The sequence below is a fragment of the Pleurodeles waltl genome, chromosome 10 (genome assembly GCF_031143425.1).
Source record: "Pleurodeles waltl isolate 20211129_DDA chromosome 10, aPleWal1.hap1.20221129, whole genome shotgun sequence".
In the NCBI taxonomy this organism is placed as follows: domain Eukaryota; kingdom Metazoa; phylum Chordata; class Amphibia; order Caudata; family Salamandridae; genus Pleurodeles; species Pleurodeles waltl.
In genome coordinates, this window is record NC_090449.1 from 146,232,143 (window position 1) to 146,248,334 (window position 16,192).

Here is a 16,192-nt window from a genome sequence, read left to right on the forward strand (position 1 = left end):
TTTAAGCTTTGATTTTCACTATAGATCAAGAATGCTTCTTATGATGGGGATTTTTTTGTGATTACGAATAGCTGGCAATGAAAACTCAATTATGAGTGCTATGTATGGGATAAAGTATCCCAAGGTGTACATTATGAGGATATTGCAAGTCACTGAGGATTTCTGTGGCCATATATAGGAAAACGTGCAAGCCCAAGATCCTTTGTAAGGTCATGAGTGGACCTGCAATATCCTTATAATGTGTGGCAGGGTTACTTTATTATTTATAATACATGGCCACACCACCACATTCTCACAAAATTCTTGAATCCTAGTGCTGTGCTCGGTCATATAAAAAAGACAGGATGTTTGTATGCATGAAGAATACAATTAATTAATCTGTAGTGCAAAATTAAATAGCGTGTTGGCTAGAATGAGGTCTGCACTCTAGTCAGCCCAGTCTCTGGGGAGACTGCAGCGCTGAAGACTTGAGCAGTCAGAGGCAGAAACAACAGCAGAGAAAAGCCAGGAATCGTGTGCATGAGTATACTTCACAGCAGGATTTCCCAGACACCTCTGTGTGCCAATGCAGAATGGGTTGTGCAGTGCCATATTAAGTGGCTACCAGCATATATTTGTTTATGCTCCTCCTAGGACTTGTTAAAGGTGCAGCTGAACCCAGCAACATTACCCCTAATCTGAGAGACCGCCACTGTCTTCCACTCAAAGGCAAAAAAAACCTTCAAAATGGTCCATCTTACACATAAGTGCTTCAATCACGGTCTTCCCACCTGCTTGAGAAAAAAAACACCATACTACATGAAACCAGAGAATCATGAACAACAAAATTCACCTCTCCTCGAAACCCCAATGACTAGAGAACATCAGAAATTTTGAAGAAGACCTTCTCCTGCAAATGCTCCCAGAATTTGGAATCCTCCCCCAAAATAACTCAGAATCAGTCTGAATGTCCCACACTTCAACTTCTGTTAAAACTCCATCTGAAGACTGAAAAATGATGTTAACTCCTAACACCGTTAAGGTTACTTTCAATAGCGTACCCCAATGAACTATCAAGAAGGCATTCACTAGCTTTGGCAAGATTATTTTTCTGGGCGTCCCATAGCCATCCATTAACCAAATACGCGAGGACTATTTAATGGGTTTCAGTGACGTATCAAGAACATAATGACAAACTCTGTGCAGAAGTTTCTGATCCAGGATTGGGGTCAATGATGAGACTTTCCTATGCTTTAGAACCCTTGGAAAAATGTTCCTAAGCCTGCACAGGATGGGAGTTCAATCAATCAATCAATCAATAATATTTATAAAGCGCGCTACTCACCCGTGAGGGTCTCAAGGTGCTAGGGGATGAGGGTTACTGCTGCTCGAAGAGCCAGGTCTTGAACTGCCTCCGGAAGGCGAGGTGGTCCTGGGTGGTCCTGAGGTTGGCGGGGAGGGAGTTCCATGTCTTGGCCGCCAGGTAGGAGAAGGATTTCCCACCTGCAGTGGTGCGGCGGATGCAAGGGACGGCGGCGAGTGCGAGGCTGGTGGAGCAAAGTTGACGGGTGGGCGTGTAGAAACTGAGGCGACGGTTGAGGTATTCGGGTCCCTTTGTTGTGGAGGGCTTTGTGTGCGTGGGTGAGGAGCCTGAAGTGATCCTTTTGTTCCATTAGCACACTAGTGGTCAAAGGGACAAAGTGCACATAATGTCAAGGCATCCTAGACTTTTTGAAAAAGCTGTTTTATGGCCCTTTCTGACATCTATGATGAGGACAGCTTAAGGGACCTGAGAGGGCGAGTTCTGAGATGCAAAAATGTAAATAAAACATCCAGGGAAAGTCACCATGCCCAGGAAATTTAAAAATTCTAAGGTGCTGGCAAGTGCTGCAGCCCTCTTGGCAGTCACCACATTGATGGGGTCTTATGCTGACAACAATACTTAAAAAGCTCATGGGGGTATCTCAAAAGGTCACATTTTGGCGTATTAGCCCTCTGTACTTGTACCCCTTGAGAAGAGCTGCTAAGTGCGGTTGGTAGTCATGCATTTTGCCAATGCACACTGCATAGGTTAGTTTGATAACTCCTTAGTGGCCTCTACAGGTGACTTAATAGCACATTGAAATACTTCTACTGCAGACGAAATGGCAAAGTTCAGGGATTTGCATTGAAACTGCTCTACATGTGTACAGAAATTCAGAACATACCATGCTCATCTGCAATTGATGGTACACAAAGATGAGATCCAGTTTGGAACAAATGTGCAATGGTGAGGTTAGCCTTGATATCCTCCAGCTTCACCCTTTTTAGCACATATTTATGTGTTAACTCTGTCTGGTTGTTTTGGGTTTCTGGCAATGACTAGGCAGGATTTCTATACATTCAGGTCTTCAATTTGACCATTTTATGAAAGTTCATGGTGCCCTCCATTGGCTATTACTGAAAGTCTAAGAAACCTTGTCCTCAGAGACTTTCACTATCAATAAGAGAAAATCCCCACACAATGACCTTTTAAAACGAAGTAGGCATTTAAAACTGTCTTGGTTTTAAAACAAATAGTTCAGATGTTCATCACAATTTGCCTTTTTTGTCAGTAATCACACTAAGATATGTTTAAAGCTGTATAGTCTCAAAAAAGTAATCTCATTTATTTATTTCTAGGTATACCTATTATGTTGCTTTTCACCTATTCACTGATGGCCTCGAGCTGCTTTTGGAATCCATCTGGGGTCTTATTGAGCAGGAAAGTGTCCTCTCTCTTGGATAATATTGCTATAATAAACAAGAGCATTAAAATGTGAGGTGAAAGCTATACAATTGTTTATTGGACGGTATGTTTTTCATGTGAATATTTAGGAGAAAGGTTACAAGAAGTATACCTGTTGCTTTTTTTATGCCACCATTTGGGTTCCATTGAAATGCATTATAGTGAACACCTGGGTTTACAGACACAAAAAGAAACATATACAGTTGTTGCAGATGTAATCAAAATATACATAATTTGCTGGTGGTATCATTCTGTTCTGAGGATATGCAGTGAAGACAATGGTGATTTTACCCTCTTATAATTTATGATTCTGTGCAAAGATTCTGTGAAGCATTTTTTGTGAGACAACATTTTTCTATAATTATTTTTCACATATGCTTTGGAATGTGCTCCAGAAGCTAAATTGAAAACACTTTTTTCCATATATTCACAAATATTTTCCTGAGCCATGTGAGTCTGACAGGCTGATTAAAACACCTCCATCTGCAGCAGTCAGTTGATCTGCTATCATTCTACAATTGTGACAAATGTGTGGTACACCTGAACACCATGTTGCTGGAATCAGAGCTGTAGAATTGCAAGCGTCTCTCACTGAGGAGACGGCAGAAGATGAACAAAACAAAATTAATTTCATTTTGTCATAGAACAGTGGTTTTTAAGCTTTTTACTTCTGTGGACTCCACAAAATCATTGTTGAAACCAGGAGATCCCAATGAATCATTGAAATCCAGGAGACCTCAATAAGTCATTATTGGTATTCTGGGGACCCCAGACTGAGCAATTTGGCAATACACAAAAATACAGAAACAAGATTTCATCAAATACACAAATGATGATATATTTTATTTAATTTACATACAATTATTTTAAAAAAATAATTGGATGGTTGAGCCGTTCCTAAGTTCCATTTGACCAACCCATCGTCTATATTACATTCTGTTTAATAAACTTTCACTGTTCCTATGAGTCATTCTAAGGAATTCCTTCACATTTACAGAACATTTTAACATGTTCTTGTTTTTACATTTTGCTTCTCTATTTATAAAAACTTCATTAATCTGTAATTATTTTTTTTCTAACCAGCTGCGGACCCCCTGAGTAAGCGCTACAGACCCTTAGGGATCCCTGGACCACAAGTTAAAAACTGCTGTCCTAGAAAGTGCGGTTAGTGATCTAAATAGACTAACAGCTAAAAGGAGGACACATCTTAGCCAGTGAAGTCCAGTTCAGTAAGTAGCACGGTGCCACTCAATTACAGCTAACATTTACTACTAATCTGGCAGAGCTAATGAGGGCCTGTAGGAGGCCGGACTGGCTTGTAGTGAGTACCAAGGGGTACTTGCACCTTGCACCAGGCCCAGTTATCCCTTATTAGTGTATAGGGTGTCTAGCAGCTTAGGCTGATAGATAATGGTAGCTTAGCAGAGCAGCTTAGGCTGAACTAGGAGACGTGTGAAGCTACTACAGTACCACTTAGTGTCATATGCACAATATCATAAGAAAACACAATACACAGTTATACTAAAAATAAAGGTACATTATTTTTATGACAATATGCCAAAGTATCTTAGAGTGTACCCTCAGTGAGAGGATAGGAAATATACACGAGATATATATACACAATAGCAAAAATATGCAGTATAGTCTTAGAAAACAGTGCAAACAATGTATAGTTACAATAGGATGCAATGGGGACACATAGGGATAGGGGCAACACAAACCATATACTCCAAAAGTGGAATGCGAACCACGAATGGACCCCAAGCCTATGTGACCTTGTAGAGGGTCGCTGGGACTATTAGAAAATAGTGAGAGTTAGAAAAATAACCCTCCCCAAGACCCTGAAAAGTGAGTACAAAGTGCACTAAAGTTCCCCTAAGGACAAAGAAGTCGTGTTAGAGGAATAATGCAGGAAAGACACAAACCAACAATGCAACAACGATGGATTTCCAATCTAGGGTACCTGTGGAACAAGGGGACCAAGTCCAAAAGTCACAAGCAAGTCGGAGATGGGCATATGCCCAGGAAATGCCAGATGTGGATGCAAAGAAGCTTCTACTGGACAGAAGAAGCTGAGGTTTCTGCAGGAACGAAAAAGGCTAGAGACTTCCCCTTTGGTGGACGGATCCCTCTTGCCGTGGAGAGTTGTGCAGAAGTGTTTTCCCGCCGAAAGAACGCCAACAAGCCTTGCTAGCTGCAAATTGTGCGGTTAGCGTTTTTGGATGCTGCTGTGGCCCAGGAGGGACCAGGAGGTTGCAAATTGGACCAGGAGGTAGAGAGGACGTCGAGCAAGACAAGGAGCCCTCTTAGCAGCAGGTAGCACCCGGAGAAGTGCCAGAAACAGGCACTACAAGGATGCGTGAAACGGTGCTCACCCAAAGTTACACAAAGGAGTCCCACGTCGCCGGAGACCAACTTAGAAAGTTGTGCAATGCAGGTTAGAGTGCCGTGGACCCAGGCTTGGCTGTGCACAAAGGATTTCCGCCGGAAGTGCACAGGGGTCGGAGTAGCTGCAAAAGTTGCGGTTCCCAACAATGCAGTCTAGCAAGGTGAGGCAAGGACTTACCTCCACCAAACTTGGACTGAAGAGTCACTGGACTGTGGGGGTCACTTGGACAGAGTTGCTGGATTCGAGGGACCTCGCTCGTCGTGCTGAGAGGAGACCCAAGGGACCGGTAATGCAGCTTTTTGGTGCCTGCGGTTGCAGGGGGAAGATTCCGTCGACCCACGGGAGATTTCTTCGGAGCTTCTAGTGCAGAGAGGAGGCAGACTACCCCCACAGCATGCACCACCAGGAAAACAGTCGAGAAGGCGGCAGGATCAGCGTTACAGAGTTGCAGTAGTCGTCTTTGCTACTATGTTGCAGGTTTGCAGGCTTCCAGCGCGGTCAGCAGTCGATTCCTTGGCAGAAGGTGAAGAGAGAGATGCAGAGGAACTCGGATGAGCTCTTGCATTCGTTATCTAAAGATTCCCCAGAGACAGAAACCCTAAATAGCCAGAAAAGAGGGTTTGGCTACCTAGGAGAGAGGATAGGCTAGCAACACCTGAAGGAGCCTATCACAAGGAGTCTCTGACGTCACCTGGTGGCACTGGCCACTCAGAGCAGTCCAGTGTGCCAGCAGCACCTCTGTTTCCAAGATGGCAGAGGTCTGGAGCACACTGGAGGAGCTCTGGACACCTCCCAGGGGAGGTGCAGGTCAGGGGAGTGGTCACTCCCCTTTCCTTTGTCCAGTTTCGCGCCAGAGCAGGGATAAGGGGTCCCCTGAACCGGTGTAGACTGGCTTATGCAGAATTGGGCACATCTGTGCCCAAGAAAGCATTTCCAGAGGCTGGGGGAGGCTACTCCTCCCCTGCCTTCACACCATTTTCCAAAGGGAGAGGGTGTAACACCCTCTCTCAGAGGAAGTCCTTTGTTCTGCCATCCTGGGCCAGGCCTGGCTGGACCCCAGGAGGGCAGCTGCCTGTCTGAGGGGTTGGCAGCAGCGGCAGCTGCAGTGAAACCCCAGGAAGGGCAGTTTGGCAGTATCAGGGTCTGTGCTACAGACCACTGGGATCATGGGATTGTGCCAACTATGCCAGGATGGCATAGAGGGGGCAATTCCATGATCATAGACATGTTACATGGCCATATTCGGACTTACCATGGTGAAGCTACATATAGGTAGTGACCTATATGTAGTGCACGCGTGTAATGGTGTCCCCGCACTCACAAAGTCCGGGGAATTGGCCCTGAACAATGTGGGGGCACCTTGGCTAGTGCCAGGGTGCCCTCACACTAAGTAACTCTGCACCTAACCTTTACCAGGTAAAGGTTAGACATATAGGTGACTTATAAGTTACTTAAGTGCAGTGTAAAATGGCTGTGAAATAACGTGGACGTTATTTCACTCAGGCTGCAGTGGCAGGCCTGTGTAAGAATTGTCAGAGCTCCCTATGGGTGGCAAAAGAAATGCTGCAGCCCATAGGGATCTCCTGGAACCCCAATACCCTGGGTACCTCAGTACCATATACTAGGGAATTATAAGGGTGTTCCAGTAAGCCAATGTAAATTGGTAAAATTAGTCACTAGCCTGTTAGTGACAATTTGGAAAGAAATGAGAGAGCATAACCACTGAGGTTCTGATTAGCAGAGCCTCAGTGAGACAGTTAGTCACTACACAGGTAACACATTCAGGCACACTTATGAGCACTGGGGCCCTGGAGAACAGGGTCCCAGTGACACATACAACTAAGACAACATATATACAGTGAAAAATGGGGGTAACATGCCAGGCAAGATGGTACTTTCCTACAGGGCCCACCCCAGTTTACTACTTGGTCCAATTGTGGCCCCTGTCTGGCTCTCGTAAATCAATGGAAATGAACACAGCTTACAATTGAAATGAAATAATTTCATTTGGAAAATCACGATTCGTCGAAATCACACTGGATGACTGTGCTTTTCCAAATGAAGTGTATGCATTTCAAATAAAAGTGTGTTACTATTAAAATGTTGCCATTCCCTGGATACCCCTATGTGTCAATGCTCTTTGGACACACACACAATATGTATGTGTGTGTGTATGTGTATGTGTGTGTGTAAGAAAGTAGAGAAATTAGCATTCCGGTGCCATCGAAGGAGCATCGCGCCCCCACCAAAACCTGCCTTAGCTACTCACACTAAGGCCCATATTTATACTTTTTTAGCACCGCATTTGCGTCAAAAGCGGCACAAATCAAGATACAATTGTATTTGTAAGTTTGCGCCGCTTTTGCGTCATAAAGCAACGCAAATGCGGCGATAAAAAAGTATAAATATGGGCCTAACTATCTGGTGCCTGGAGCGCCATTTTCCTTGTTTGCATTGGCGCTAACCAATAGCATCTTTGCTACTCTTTTGTCAGGGTCATCAGCTTCAAGCTGAGCTTCAAGTCACTCAGGATGACGCACTTGTTTTGTTTAAATCAACGTCAGCCCGTCAGCCCGTGAGCGAAAAACTACTGCAGCTACACGCGGTTTGCGAATCAAAACTGCCGGAAGGGGCGAAAGGGGTTAACACCCAGATAACTATCACCCCTGCCCTGCAGAACGGCATCTGTAATTAAGGCCGCGTCCTAATACCTACACCAAAGGCGGATGTTTGGCTCGCGCACCGTCCGACGGGGGAATTAACTAAATCCCAGGGGGTTTCATCATCCGGCCCTTCCCGGGGACACGCAGATTTGGAGCAAGGAGGAGACAAACGTAAAGCGGCGGTTCAATTAGTTTATTTCTTTATTTCATGCAGCGGTTCTAAATTCCATGACATGAACTGAAGCAGGGCTCAGGGCTCGACCATATGCAGGAGGTTTTAGTGATTTTTAATCTTCTCTAAAGTACTTATTTTGCGTCAGTGATACAAGCTCCTGTTTCTATCAAGGGCGCAGCGCCCTTCCCCGAGCCACTTTCTCTGGTGGCCTCATTTATTGCCCACCTTCTGGAAACAAGGCACTAATTTTATCATGATGCGGTGGAGGAGGACCCCTGCAGCGGGAACAGTAGATGGGGGCGCAGAGTTGAGAGAACAAAGCAATTCAACGAGGACAGGCGCGTTATTAACAGTAAGGATGGCATAGTTCCTGCTGGTGAAATGTTTATATGGAATCAGTGATATCAGACCGTTCGAATGTCAGGGCTCCATTGAAGAGAATGGAGTGGATCAGGGCCAGTAATGATAGAGTCACCTGAGGCACTGAGAGGTGGTGCTCCTTACACAGTGGGAAGAAGTGGCCCGAGAGATGGTGGCCCTGTATCAATTAGTTGTATTGGCCTCTGAGGCACTGGCGATAATAACTGTCAATTTTTCAATGTGTGCAAATACATGTGCAAGCAGCAAGTGTAGTATTGCAGATCCACACTCCTAAAGGTGAGCACAGTTCAAGTTTGAAGTGTATTGGAACAACCAGAACAACCCCTCTTTCCTACGCCCACCTGGCCCACTGATTCTCAGATTACCTTCATAACCCCAACAGTTTATTAACTTCATCAATTTCCCATAAGTCCCTTCTTCACCATTTGACCATCTCATCGTAAACAGAACCATTACTACCCAACGCTAAATCCTGAACCTTCCCAAAACCAGCCTATCATCTCCAACACATACTGTGGGACATATTTACAAGCACCTAGTGCCATGGGAGCGTCACTTTTTTTTACACTCCTGTGGCGCAGTGTACTGGCCCATATTTACAAGGCCACGCAAAGCTACCTTGTGTGGCTTTCATGGCCTTATAAATATGTCCCCCTTATATGCATTACTCTGCATGAAAGGGGCGTTCCATGGGAGTAGCCGTGGGCGTTCCCACGCAACACCCATGAAATCTGACTTACAAGGCTGGGAATGCGTGGTATCCCTATGCTGCCTGAGGGGTGCACAGCAAGAAATATCTTTATTTTTCCTCATTTTTTCCTCTTTGTATGTGCACTACATTCTGCAGCACACATAGAAGAAGATAAACGCCATTATACAAAATAAAGTGAGTACTTTCCAATGTCCTGAAGATGTCCAAAATGCATACTAATGCGTCCATTTTCTTGCGATAATGGCATTACTCCTAGTCCTACTCCCTCGCCTTCCTTTAAACCAATGAGGCTTCCTGCCTCCCACTAGACCCTCCCCTTCCCTTTTAAACCCCCCCCCCCACCCCTACCCCCTCCTGTACAAAAACCAAGCCCAAGCAGCAACTCAGACAGTCCGTACCGGGAGGGCGGGAGGGAACGGAAAGGAAGGGGAGGGAGTAGGACTAGGAGTAATGCCACTATCGCAAGAAAATGGACGCATTACCTCCCGTCCCTCCCTCGCCTTCCTTTAAACCAATGAGACATAGCAAGAAGCACACAGGAGACGGACACTGAGTTGCAAGAAGTTCAATATCATGCACAAAGGCCACCAAAACCCCACCCCTAAGACTTCATAGAGGATAAGACCCGGTGAACCAATACCGACTCCAAACCACCCAAGTCCGACCGGCCAGAATGCCGAACAAACGCCAAAGGCGAGGCCCAAGTGGCAGCCCTGCAAATTTCCACCACTGAAGTCCCCTGAGACTCTGCCACCCAAGCCGCCATACCCCTGGTAGAACGACCCCAAACCCCTTGATGAGGAACAACCCCTATCAAGGAAAAAACCAAACAGAATCAATGATCTCACCCACCGACTCAAGGAAGCCGCGGAAGGCATCGCCGCTACGGGCCGGCCCAAAATTTACAAAAAGCGAATCACCCTTACGGAAAGGAGCCACCACCCTCAGGCACTCCAAAAAAGCCCTGCGTATATCAAACAAATGTAAACGAACCACCGCCACCAAAGTGGGATTCGGACCAAAGGAAGGAAGGATGACCTCCTGGCGAGCATGAAAAGAAGAATTGACTTTCGGGATAAAAGAAGGTACCGGAACCAGAACCACCCGATCCGGAAAAACTTCCCAAAACGGAAAGGAACAGGCCAAGGCCCCCAATTCTACTAAACGGCGAGCCGAAGCAATGGCCACCAAAAAGAACGTCTTTAAGGAAAGAAGACGTAAACACAGTCCCCCAGAGGTTCAAAAGGTTAATCCGTTAAAACATCCAATACCAAAGAAAGATCCCCTGAAGGCAAAGAACGTACAGGGCGAGTAAACAAATGAAGAAGCCCCTGAAAAAATCCCGGCAACAAACGACCCTTATCCTGAAGGCTGCGCCACGGACCTCAAAATGCCTGAATAGCCGCCCACAGTACCAGCAGAGACACCCCAGACAACCTCAACTGTGCACCGTCCTGCAAGACCTGCATCACATCAAAAAGAGACGTGCCGGTAGGATCCAATACATGCCTCAAGCATCAAGAAGAAAAAAACCTTCCACAGCCTACCCTACGAAAGTAAAGTGGAACGCCGCCTGGAACCCAGTAAAGTAGAACTCAAAGCCACTGGCACCCCCAGACCCGTCAAACCTCGGCGGGCCATTCCCAGGCCGTCAAGTGTAACCTCCCCTAAGACCTCAACGAGAGGCAGGGAAACTCCAGGGGTGACGGACACAGAGGAAGAGGCCACATCCGACCGGATGCCCTCAGCCGCAGCAATGGGAACCAATTCGCCCTAGGCCAATGGGGAGCAATCAGGATAACCCTGGCCCCCAGAAGCCGCACCCTTAACAGCAAAGGCCCGAGTAGCTGAAACGTCGGGAACGCATACAAAAGGCCCCTCGGCCAAGGACACGACATCCCGTCCACCTCCCAGGCTTGGGGACACCGAAAACCGGGAGCTGAAGTGACAGAGCTACGCGATTTTCTCAGACGCGAACACATCCAGCACTGGAAGACCCCAGAGCCGAACCAGATGAAGAAACAGTGAACTCTGGAGGGAGAAAAGTTGAGAGGAAGTAACACAATGCCCGAACGTATGCAGCCCTGAGAGCAGAAACCCACTCCTGAGCCCACACAAAAATCTTCCTGGCCAGACCGAACAAAGCCCTAGACCAGGTCCCCCCTTGAAGGATGACATAAGCCCTGGCCACTACGTTGTCCGAACAAGCACCGCAGAACCACCAAATGACCTTGCAGCTGCAACCATAGAAAAGCACGGAGGGCAGTCTGTACCACAACCATCCACACCCAGGACCGGAGCACCACAAACTTCTTCACTGACACAGCCACCAAGCCAAGAAGAGTCCGAAACTGAGACCCTAGAAAAACCAGATCCTGGAATGGGACTAAACCGATAGCCCCCCGTTGATTAAAAAACCCGTGGTTCTGCCGGACACCAGAACTTGGGCTACCTGCCTCTGAAATAGGGCCTGCGAGGCAGAATGGACCAAACGTCGTCCAGATATGGATGAGTAAACACCCCTTCCGAATGTAGCAAAGCCACCAGGAGGGCCAGCACCGTCGTAAAAATCTGAGGAGAAGACAGGAGGCCGAACGGCAGTACACAAAACTGACAGTGCACCTGATCCACAGCAAACCTCAGGAACCTCCGCGAAGACCTTGCGACAGGCACGTGCAGGTAGGCACCCTGCAGAACCAGTGACACCAGAAAGTCCCCGTGACTGACCAAGGGAAAAACAGTCAAAATAGACAGTATGCGGAAACGCACCATCCTGATCCAAGCATTCACCTCCCTCCTATCTAGCACAGGATGAAACCCCCCAGACACTTCCTGAACTAGAGATAAGACCGAATAAGTGCCTAGACCCCTTACTTCCAGCGGGGCGCGGGCAACAGCCCCTTGACCAGCAAGTCCCGGACACCGTCCAACCACGCCATTCCCCACTACCCTCCAGCCGGCAGAGGAGTGGGACGTACCCCGAATCTGGAGGCATCACCACAAAATCGAAGACGTAACCATTGGCCACAATGTCCAGCACCCAACGCTCGCTGACACTCTCCTTCCAAGATGAAAGAAAGGGGCTCAGCCTTCCCCCAACCAGCCCTACGCCAGGCCCACAGTGATTGTCAGGACCCCACCTCGAACCCACCCCGGTTCGAAGGCGCCGACATCTCAGGGGAAAAACACGGCTGAAAACGCTGTTTCCTAAAAGAAAAAGATCTGGCCTCCATCCTAGGAGAAGAACAGGAATGCTTCTTCCAAACATGTGTCTTGACCAGCCGTGGTGGGATACGAACCCTTGGCCTGGGGAGCTTCCAGCACCAGAGGCAGATGACACAGCCGCTGAGCTATTGCTCCTTGCCTATAAGGCAAAGCATGCTTCCGTTCCTTAAAAGCCTTGTAAAGCACGGAAGGTAAATGAACCCCAAACAAGCAATGACCCTCAAAAGGGAGTCTCAGCCAGGCAGACTACCCCCCCGGGACGGCCTTCCAGGCTCGGAACCAGAGGGACCTCCTGGCCCCAATCAAAGCACCAGATGCCAGAGCCAAAGCACGGACCACATCTGAAGCCACATCTGCCAACAACCTGGCCTGCTGCTCCATACCAGCCAGGAGCTCCGAACACTCTGCCCCATCCTGAACAGCCACTGCCAGTACATCCAAGTCCTGCACCAACGACTGGGCCGCATAAGCAGAAGAAATACCTGCCCTCAAAGCCAGAATCTCAGCCGCAAAAGCCCTCGTAAGCACTGAGTCCACCCTACGGGCCGCGGCAACAGTAGGCACACAATCCACCGGATTGACAGCTGTTTTGCCAATCAGGGTAGCCAAACGTGAATCCAGGAGGACCGAGGGAGGCCATACCTCCTCACCCCCAAGTAAAGAACGTATCTGAATGAACCATGGAACCTGAGCCATATCCACATCCTCCACTCCCAAAACACCAAATCATTCACCGGACCCCGAAAAGGCATGGAAAATTCAGACAGCGTCTGATATTGTGGAAATAAGTGAGAGCCAGAGTTGGCAGGCCTAAACACAGGAAACCCCAAATAGTCCCGTACATGTGCCATCACAACCCACATCACCTTCCTGGAGCCATAAACACCCCCAGAGGACGTAGATGGAGCATCCCCTCCCCCACTCTCAGAGGAGGACTTCCCTGCAATTGCAGGAGAATGGGTAGCCCTAGCCCCACTAGACCAGGCCATCCCCGCATGAAGAGCTCCGGAAACAGCCCCCTCGAACATCTCCAGCACCACCTCCCTGGACATGATGGGCGCAGCACCACCACCCTGAACCTGGGGGCTCCCAGGAGTGGAAATGCCATCAGCACCTCCCTCCCTTGAGGAGGAAGAAGAAATAATCCTTAGAAGATATTTAAAGGGCGTAGGCGGGATTCGTACCACTGTACACAGGTATCCTGCTGGACCAAAGGTACTCGACCTCGCCACCGAGCTATTGCTCCTGGATTCCATCCATTACTGAATCTGTAGGCACGATCTCATCCACAGAACACATTGTCACTAACCTAAAAAACACCTCCAAATATACAGGGCCCAGGAACAATATCCCAGAACCAATCCATATGAAGGTCAAAACAAGAATTTCAGTCAAAATGCGGGCAGAACGCCCGTCTTACCAGCACAGCAACCAAAAAACACTCTTCGGCATCCCTCCGCGGCTCCGCGGCGAAGAAAAACCGGAACTTAACGCCCCAGCCACCAAGAGCCGGCTGACCCCGTCAGCCGCCTCCCAGGACGCGTCTCACGAGCAGCCCCGCCTGCTCAGAAAAGACGTGCCCGGCCGAAGCACACCTCGCGGAGCTCCGCTTCCCGAGGAGCGCATCCAACGATGACCCCCAGGCCCCGCCGTGAAGGTAAGTGAAAAGGGAAAGTCTAGCGTGGGCTAGACAAAAAGAACAGGAGGGGGTAGGGGTGGGGGGGGTTTAAAAGGGAAGGGGAGGGTCTAGTGGGAGGCAGGAAGCCTCATTGGTTTAAAGGAAGGCGAGGGAGGGACGGGAGGTAATGCATGAGTTGGGTTGTTTTCTCAGTTTACTGAGCACACATTCGCCTGTCAGGCCACATGCCAATAAAAGACATGCAACTCACAAATGAAGTGTTTCTCACTAGTTTGAGTTATAGGGAGTTAGTGCTTTTTAGGAATGCTGGAAAGGGAATAGGAAGGTCTTCAGTTGCCCTGATGCTCACCATTTTAGAGAAGCACAGAGACACTGAGTCCCAGAGTAGAAGGTCTTCGAAGAAAGAACTGCTCACCAGTGCGTGTTTTGATCGTGGAAACTTTGGCTGAAAGGAGTCTGAGGACCCACGTTTTCTTAAATTTGCATAGCACTTTATTTCAACACATATAAAAGCTTGGTGGGTATTACAGGGGGAATGTCCCAAACACGTGTTGCCAACAACGCTGACGTTTCCTACACAAGTGGAACATTGCTTGCCGGAACAACGCATGCCTTTTTCTCTGCCTTAACCATGCAAGTGCCAAACTACGCATATGTGTGGTTAAGGTAGAGACAAAGGTAAAGAGCTTGGGAGAAGACACTTTGAGGTAAGTAGAGGGTGGGGCAGGGTTGGGGTAGTTTTTTAGGGTGGGGTGGATTAAGGGCTTACGGTAGCTAGGGTGATGGGACTATTTTTATTTTAGGGGTGGGGTTTTTGTGAAGTTTTGTTTTTAGGGCTTAGGGTGGGAGGGGACTGGGTAGTTTATTTTTTAGGGTGGGGTTTGGGGTATTTTCTTTTTAGGGCTTAGAGTGGGGGGTGGGGTAGTTTAGTTATATGGGGAGGGGAAAGGTTTAAGGAAGGGCCGGAGGAGAGCAGGTAGGATTGGGAGAGGACACAGTGAAGTGAGTGGGGTTAGATTTAGTTGGAGGTGAGTCGGGGTAGTTTATTTTTTAGGAGATGGGTACTTTTTTTTTTAGGGCTTAGGGTGGGTGGGGGGTCAGGGTAGTTTTTTTTAGGGGCAAGGTGCAGAGGCAGAGTAGTTTATTTTTTTGGTGGGAAGATTTAAGGAAGGGCAGGGTGGAGGAAGGAGAGAAGATGAGGAAGGATCGGGAGAGGACAAGTTGAGGTAAGTGGGGTTGGGGCAGGCTTTGGGGCAGTTTTTAGCAGTGGGGGTGGATTTAGGGCTTATGGTGGGTGGGGGATCGGGGTAGTTTATTTGTTAGGGGAGGGAGTGGAGTCGGTCAGGTAGTTTATTTTTTAGGGCTTACCGGGGTGGTGGTTCTGGGTAGTTTACGTTTTGGGGGTGGGGGAAGGTTTTAGGGCTCAGGGCCGGTCGGGGTGTCTGAGTAGTTTAGCTTTTAGGGGCAGGGTGGGGGGTCGGAGTAGTTTTGTTTCGGAGTTAGGGTGGGTGGATGTCAGGGTAGATTAATTATTAGGGGTGGGAAGGTTTTAGGGCTCTGGGCGGGTGGGGGTGTCGGGGTAGTTTAGTTTTTAGGGGCAGGGGTGGGAGGGTTGGGTAGTTGTTTTTTTTAGGACTTAGGGTGGATGGGGGGTCACAGTAGTTTAGTCATCAGGGGGGAGAATTTAGGGCTCAGGGCGGGTGGGGGGGTGTCGGGGTAGTTGAGTTTTCAGAGACGGGTGGGGGATGGGGTAGTTTTTTAGGGCTTTTCAGAGTAGTTTAGTTATTAGGGGTGGGGAAGGTTTTAGTGCTCAGGACAGGTGGGGTTGTCTGGGTAGTTTACTTATTAAGGGTGGGGGTAGTTTTGGGCCTTAGGGCGGGTGGGAGGGGCTTGTATGACAGAACCATGCATGCCATTTCCGCACATGCCTTTACTAAGCATGTTTTTACAACAACCTTTTTTGTAAAGGCATTTGTGGGAAAGGCATGCATGGAAAAGACGCAGTTGTTGCTCGGATTTGTTGTTAAGGCATGCGTTGTTCCGGTGTGCGTGGTTCTGTCATACAACCATCTCACAGACAATCCAGTGCTAAATTTGTTGTAGTGGTTGTAGATGGTGGTGGTGGGACTATTTGTTACGACTTTGCCCCAGAACAAGAACCCAGAATAAAGAAGAGAAAGGCAGAAAAGGAAGAAAAAAGGAAGAACATAAAGATAGCAAAGCAGCAGTTATGGCAGATGGCATGGTTGAAAAAGAGGTGAA